This window comes from Micromesistius poutassou (genome assembly GCF_964030765.1).
Source record: "Micromesistius poutassou genome assembly, chromosome: 13".
In the NCBI taxonomy this organism is placed as follows: Eukaryota; Metazoa; Chordata; class Actinopteri; order Gadiformes; family Gadidae; genus Micromesistius; species Micromesistius poutassou.
The window spans coordinates 16,275,918-16,283,417 of record NC_140283.1 but is presented as its reverse complement, the minus strand read 5'-3'; the positions used below and the strand labels follow the sequence as shown (position 1 = coordinate 16,283,417).

General features: G+C 48.6%; 1 protein-coding gene and 1 long non-coding RNA gene across 4 annotated transcripts in view; one reads left to right on the top strand and one right to left on the bottom strand.

Annotated features, from left to right (window-relative positions):
• Positions 1-7,500, top strand: part of wnt7bb (wingless-type MMTV integration site family, member 7Bb) — a gene marked incomplete at both ends in the record, with an annotated part of 167,665 nt that overhangs the window by 85,379 nt on the left and 74,786 nt on the right. The window lies entirely within an intron of this gene.
• Positions 1,206-7,500, bottom strand: part of LOC311357378 — an 11,093-nt gene continuing 4,798 nt past the window's right edge. The window contains exons 3-4 of the long non-coding RNA XR_014637817.1: positions 4,799-5,000; positions 1,206-2,755 (exon numbers count right to left, since the gene is read on the bottom strand). This is a non-coding gene — a long non-coding RNA (uncharacterized lncRNA). The remainder of the gene's footprint in view (positions 2,756-4,798; positions 5,001-7,500) is intronic.

Genomic DNA, 7,500 nt, shown 5'->3' with positions numbered 1-7,500 from the left:
CGCACGGTGACGTCGTCACTAAGGCGACACAGGAAGCGGTCGTGAGGGGGTTCGTCGTGATACGAAGAGAGCTCAAAGCAATCATCGTGAGGGGAATCGTTTTTTTTTTCTCTACCTCTTAGGAATCGTAATTGTGTTGTTTTTTTTTGTATTCTTCCGCTGAACTTTGACCTTTGAACTTTGAGGATTGATACTTTCAAGTCCATGACTTCTCCATTAGTGGGTGTGCTCGCTTAGGACTCGAGATGAGAGTACACAAACCTAGGACACAAGGATCCACAGTGTACAAAGAGAGACAGAGCTTAATCGTACCTAAACGTATCTCCATCTGCTGTAGCTCCGCCTTCTACCACCAACCCCCCCCCCCCTTTTCCCCTTGTGGCATACAGCCGTTCATACCCAACCACTCTTTTTTGTACTCATTCTGCATTCGTTGGAAGCCTCAAACCACCCCCCCCCCCCCCAACCCTCCCCACACTTTACCCGATGATGTGGATTTATGAATATCCCACCACAGCATTCCGACACCGGCGAATGTTTTTCCAAGCGCTAACTAACCCAGTAATGAAGTCCGGGCTCCGCCGCGCTCCCCCCAGACCTGAGGTAACATTAGAGAGAGCCCAATGCCCGGGGGCCCCGAGGAATTCCTCCCCCCCTCCTTCAGGGCCCGTACTGATGTTTTTGGCACCGCCGTCATCCTCCTCCTCCTCCTCTTCCTCCTCCACCGCCAAGTGGTCCAGAAACAAGGGCACACTCCCCCCCCCCCCCCACCCCTCTCTGCTGCATATCCATCCAGCCTTAAGTGTTTCTGGGGGCCATGGTGGTTATTTATTGATGGTGATTGAATGGCACAGCGGGGTTGGGCGAGGGAGGGGCAGCAGTGTAGTAGTCCATCATCAAGCTAATAGAGTAAGACCCCCTGGCCACCCCCCCCCCCCCCCCTCCCAGGTACAAGAAAGAAACGTTTTGTTGTCAAAAGGTTCGGAAGTGTTCTTTTGAACACTGTTTCGGAAACCTTTTGACACAAAAAAGAGCGCCTTGCTTTTTGTTCAAGTGTGGACGGAATGCCGAAACAAGAGAAGCATGAGTTTTAACATTAAGCTGGTGTAGTGAGGAGTCAGATCAAGAAACAAACAGAGATGGGTGTCAGGGGGAAGGGGTTATACAATACTGATTTACGGCTCCGTGAGGCTAATAAAAAACGAGCCCAGCGCCCGGGACAGGGTCGGTCTACCGTCTTCCAGAAATAAAGCCCTGAAGTGTCTGGTGTGAGGTGCCAAGGGTCTGAGGAGACTTAACTCGGGGTGTTGACTCTCCTCAGCCTCAATCCTCCACCACCTCCACCTCCACCTCCACCTCCCCCCCCCCCCCCACCACCACCACCCCTCCCCTAGAACAACTCCACCACCCCAGCCGGTGCCCGGACCACGCGTACACTTCTCTCGTATTACCGTTTTCCTTGCAAAGCTGTGTGCAATTTGAAATACATTTGCCCCCCATTAAAGCTCTGATTATTTGTCCTCCTCTTGCGGAGCTAATGAAGTGCTGGATTCCTGGTAAGAGGAGATTACCTGCTGGGAGTGACTAATGAAAGGAAACAGTACAAAAATGTGTAGAATTCAAACAGTAAGCTCCGAGTAGCCGGCGTGCTCCATCACTTTTTTCTATTCTTTTTTTTTCTGCGGCTTTTTTCTAAGGTATGAAATATCCGACCACTACCAAGACCGTGAAGTGAAGCGTTAATGTTTTTTATCATTAAGAGACCATGTTTGGGATTAAAATGTATGAGTCGTTATGCTGTTTTTTTTTCATTGTGTTGCTCCACCTAAGACACACAGGCTTGTAAGGAGAAAACAAAAGCCCTGAACCGACTGGCGACGCAAGACCTTGCATAATTATGCTATGCACATTCCTGGAAAGACACACACACACACACACACACACATACACACACAGCTGAGGCTGAAACAGAGAGGGGTGGAGTCTCTACTCTACTCTCTATCTATTTGTTTTTCTTACTGCTATATTAATTTCAATATCTTTTTTTTTTTGCAGTGGTTGAACATTATATGTATTGTTCTTAATAATTAAATGAAAAAGTGAGCAATTATTTAAAAAAAAAAGGGGGGTGGTTAGGGATTATTTGTTGATTGAACTTGATACACATTTTCAGTCCGTCCCGTACTGCTGTACAGTTTTTTGTAAGACGTTGTAAATAAGAACATTGCCTTACTGTATTTATTATCATGTGTAGAGATCAACCTGAGGAGAAACTGCTGGAGCCCTGCTTGACCGGGCGAGTGAAAAGCACAGAAAGAATGAGAGAGAGAGAGAGAGAGAGAGGCTCATGGCGATGGTGATGAAAATGGGTGTAAAGGATATTGACGCACACCCTCTGCACTGTTACTGTAAATAAAGAAACATCCATTTCATATACGTCGGCCTTGTTTTCTTTCCATTGGTTTAGTACAGATTCTATTACCGAGTTATCAGTTCCGTGATCGGGTTCGGTTGAAGCGCTCAAAGTCGTAGTCTTGTTTGTCTTTCTGTCTTTCTTTTTCTTCTCTCCTTCTTTTCGGTCCAGTTGTTGACATCCGAGAGCGAGTTCGGTCAACACGCTGTGAGCTGTCTCTTTTCTTTCCATTTCTCCTCATTTCTTCCTTTCATTCTTCCTTTCCTTCTTTTTCTGTCCAGTAAGTTGTCATCTGAGAGCAAGTTGGACCGAGACACTGTTAGCGTTCTTTTTGTTCTTTCCCTGAAGAAAAAATGAAAGATAGAAAAAAGGAGTCAAACGTATTTCTCTCTCTATCTTTCTTTCATTCTTTCTTTAGGTCACGGCAGTGTTAGCTGTGGGCCGGTGCTTTCCATCCAAATATAATCCTCTCGTTTTCGCCAAATTCCCTTCGCTGTGCAATCACAGAGGAAGTGAGCAGGAGAGAGAGAGACACACACAGCGAGAGAGAGAGAGCAAGAGAGGAGAGAGAAAACAACCACGTCCACCGTGCCTACTTTGAGCTGCAATATTCCATAACCCATCGAGAGAGGCATGCGGAGGAAAGAGAGAATACGGATCAAATTACCACTCAATTATATTTGCCTTCAAAGGCCAAGACATACTGGGGATGTCCCAAGATCAGCAGGGTCCAGCTCAGGGAGAGAGTTGGGGGGGGGGGGGGGTGGTTGGGAAGGTCCGAAGGAGAGGAGCTGTAGGGGTAGGTTCCTCAGAAGGGGGTGGATCGGCAGGGGACAAAAGGGGGGACTGGGTGTGTGTGGGGGGGGGGGGTTACAAGGGCAAGGGGCCGGAGAGCTAGTGAATGGAGTAAGAGGAGAGAGCGGGAGTGAGGAGAAAGAAGGGAGAGAGGGAGGTGAAAGAGGGAGAGAGAGGGACAGTAAAGGCGGAAGGAGGAAATAGGGGATGGGGGAGGAGTGGAGGAGAGGAGCAATGAGGGAGAGACAGTGAAGGAGGAGGAAGGGAACGAAAAGGGTGGGGGGAGAGACATTGAGGAGAAAGAGGAGAGGGAGGGAGAAGAGGAGAGAAAGAGGGAGGGGGGAAGGGAGGAGGAAAGAGACATTTTCAATTAGCCAGATTAGACGTCATGGTGCTGCCTTGCCTGCTGCCCTCCTCTGGTTTCTATCACTGTTGGGCCAATTTGGAAGCGAGGGAAGAGAGAGAGAGAGAGAGAGAGAGGCAGGGGTAGAGAGAGGTAGACCGTGGGCCAACGGCGAGCTCCGTCTACAGAGGGTGCTTTATGTAGCGCCCGGGAGCCCATACTGCCCCCCCCACCCTCCCCCCATCACCCCACCTTTCATCTTAAAACTAGAAAGAGTCGCGGAGACAAGCCACTTCAAAAGACAGTTTGATCTGGGAAGTACACAGGAGTGCGACCCAAAAGAGGATCTAAAGAAGTGCTTAGCCAGAAGAATATTAAAAAGAGAGGAAGTGAGACAGAAAGGGAAAGAAAGGGAGAGAGGGGCTGTAGGGTAGGCAAAAATCTTCTCTTCTATACTCAAGGTCGTAGGTCATGGTACATGGGCCTGGGAGGGGTTTGGCTGTGAGCCGCTGGTGTGTCTCTAGGTGTAATGATGCACATATGTATGTCTAATGATCGTGATGAGACTAGCAAGGCGATTCATTTACTTGATATCAATTAATTAAAAACAATGAGGAAAACACCCCAGTTAGCTTAGTGTGGCTGCAAGGGAGACAAGATGTTCTCGAGATAAGATGACTCATCTGCTCACAGGCTCTGGGGTGGATACTGACAGTGGCCGGTGTCCATTGTACAATTTCCCAGGAAAGTCTGTTATTTTGTGAATGTACTTCTTTAATTCTTGAAGGTAGTAATTAGGCATTATTCTTACATTTTAAATGTACTTAAAGAAGAGGTTGACTACAAATCTGTTTCTGCTTCAAATGTAAGAGTATTTAATACGACAAAAATTACATTGACATTATAAAGCCTCACCCAAAACCTAATACCCAACGCCAACCGAACACAAAATAAAATAATAATAAAAAACACTAAAAACACTAAAACCAAACCCTAACCCTAAAAACCAACCAAGTGAAATTTGACAAGGTATTCAGAAGGAATATAGTGAACAAGTAATATCAAAACATCCTCATTATTACTTCACCAATCATTGAATCATGGTTACACACCGTCTCCCTCAGAAAAATGCTTTTTATCAGACCAGACCACAAAACATTTCCAGCCTTCAAAAAATGCCATTGGATCCTCAACTCTAAATTAAAACATAATTCAAAATACTTAAAGTCTAGACAGTATACAGATACCTCCAGACAGTCAAATTCCACATCACAATGGGCCTTGAAAAACCACTGGCATCGGGTCCTCAAGGAGATGCTGTTCAGCCAATAGTGCTCTTCTGGTGGTTGCATGGGCGTCAGGCAGCATCTCCCGGCCCCAGGCCTGGCCCCCAACATAGGGCTTTGAGGGGAACCACCTGTCCAGGGAGGCCCCGGCCTGCCGCGGGCCCTGAATAACATATGAAAGCAGATATGGGTCAACAGGTGTGTGTGTGTGTGTGTGTGTGTCTGTGAGTGCGTGCGAGTGGGTTTGTGTGGATGTGTGTGTGTGTGTGTGTGTGTTTGTGCACACGGTGCGGTGGGACCGGGTGGGGGGGGGGGGGTGTGGGGCCCACTCTTGTCAGGACTCTACAAATAGCGAGGCAGACAGTTGGCTCCGGGAGGACAGTTGTTGTCGTGGCCTCCTGGTCTCCCTTGCTCCACTTTCCTGTAGAATGCTTCGCATTCCCATGGCGATGGCGACGGCTGCCCTTCAGCAGAGGCGAAGGTAGTGGAAGTAAGTCGTGTAGGCGTTAAAGAATACCTACTTTGGTTCGTACACCTATTCAAAACAAATGGCCCTGACCCTAACCCTGACCTCACGCTCTATTGAACATGAATCCAATATTTAGCCTGGTATGCGTCAAGCTCAGAGGTCAATATTAAATAATGTCTTTATTTATGAAATAGGATGCTGTGTAACAGCACTAACTAGGTATATATAAAGGGACAGCTTTAGCAAGGAAGTCTTGTGTGGACCCGTCATGTTCACCCCAATCCATGGCACTCTGCATTAACACCAGAACACCCCCTTGCTTGTGTGCAACCTCTTAGATACAGTATGCCCTTTGACCTGTGACCCCTGGTTGGCCAAGGCCAGGGCGACATCACCCCGACGGGATAATAAATCACCCGGGAGGCCGGGAGGTTAGCGTGACCCCGCATAACCCCTGGCCCTCGCGAGGAGCTCTCCTCGTCCATATGTCTGTGGCTCACCTCATTCCACCCCTGGGCCCGGCCAGAGGCCAGTTCCTCAGCCAAGAACAACAGAACACAAAACCCAGCCTCGCTCCCCATCCAAAGAGCCGTCCCAGCTTCTCCGTTTCAAGTGCTCCGTCCAGAGCGGGACTGCCGAAGAAAAAGCCCCACCCAGTTGCTGGCTAGGCTGAGCGTGTGCTCTCGCTAATATTGTGTTACCGCCACAGTGGATTTGCACACAGAGCCCCGGACACACGTTTCCAGAGAGAAGGGTGTGGGGGGGGGGGGGGGTGTAGGGGAGAGGCCGGGGTGGAGCAGGGGGCTATCGGTTCACGTTGTCGAGGGGGACTTCTGCCTCTCGGACGGGGGGAGAGAACCCCCCTCTGGTGGGAGAGTGGACGGGCTTCAGTGGTGCTCTGGGCAGGGGGGGGGGGGGGGGGGGGTTTGCTCTGCCCAGGCAGCACACTGCTGTCCTCCCTGGTGCTACTGTACGGAGAGAGGAAGAGAGAGGTACAGGGCTAGAGAGAGAGAGAGTCTTAGGAAAGATCAGGCAAGCTAGCGTACCAACAACGGAAGCATCATGTCTGGTAGTCACCCAGGTTTGATTCTGAGTTGCGGTCCTATGCCATTTGTTATTCTATCGTCTTTGAACTTCCCACTTCCCCGACTGTCTTTAGGTTAGTCCTGCCCATGAAAAACAACGTGCTCGTACAAATAAAACCAAAAGAAAAATGAAAAGAAAAGAGATTAAGAGAGAATGGGGAACATATAAAAAGCTGAGGAAGCAAGAGACTTGATCGCAAGGTTGATAATAAATCTAATAATAAAAAGTCTAATTATCAACCTTTCTGATATGCTTCACTGGAAAAGAGAAGTGAGAGGACAATTCAATAACTAAGAATTTGTCCAGTTCCTTGAAAATGGTGTTGTACTGCGTAAGCCTCAACCACAAGCGAAATGCAACCACAAGAAATGATTCGAGAGGAGACAGTATGATTATAAAGGAGAAGAAAACATAAATGTTTTAGGTTAAATTAAATTAAGGTGTTTAGGTTCAATAACTCACAGTGCCAATGTCAAGTTTAACATAACGTTCATTCCATGCTTTATTGGAGGCTTTATATTATTATCAATTCACCCTCAGTTGACACTGCACAGTCCCCGGTTCCACCTCAGCCCAGAGCCGTAACTTTCACTGAGTGAAAATTGAAAATAGAGTGGAAAATTAAATACTAGGAGGCCAATGGACCACATTCACAGTGGCTTTCCACAGATAGACAGAGCGAGAGAGCGAGACAGCAAGAGAGACATACAGACAGAGTGAAGGAGAGCAAGAGAGAGAGAGAGAGAGCGAGAGAGAGAGAGCAAGAGAGTGAAAGAACGCAAGACAGAGTGAGAGAGGGTGAGACACAGTGAGAGAGAGAGAGAGAGAGATGGAGAGAGAGGGAGAGACGTACAGAGAGACGTGCAGAGAGAGAGAGAGAGAGAGAGAGAGAGAGAGAGAGAGAGAGAGAGAGGGAGCACGAGTGAGAGGTGAGTCTCATATGGGCAGCGGTCTGGTTTCCTCATCAGGACATGTGTCAGAGAACATGCTCATTCGCCCCTACAAGCCGCTACAGACCCGGGGAGCGTGCGGCGTGCCGGTCCGCCCAGAGCGCCTGACGAGAGAACCAGAGGCAGCAGCGAACCAGGGCGCCCGCCAAGAGACGGCC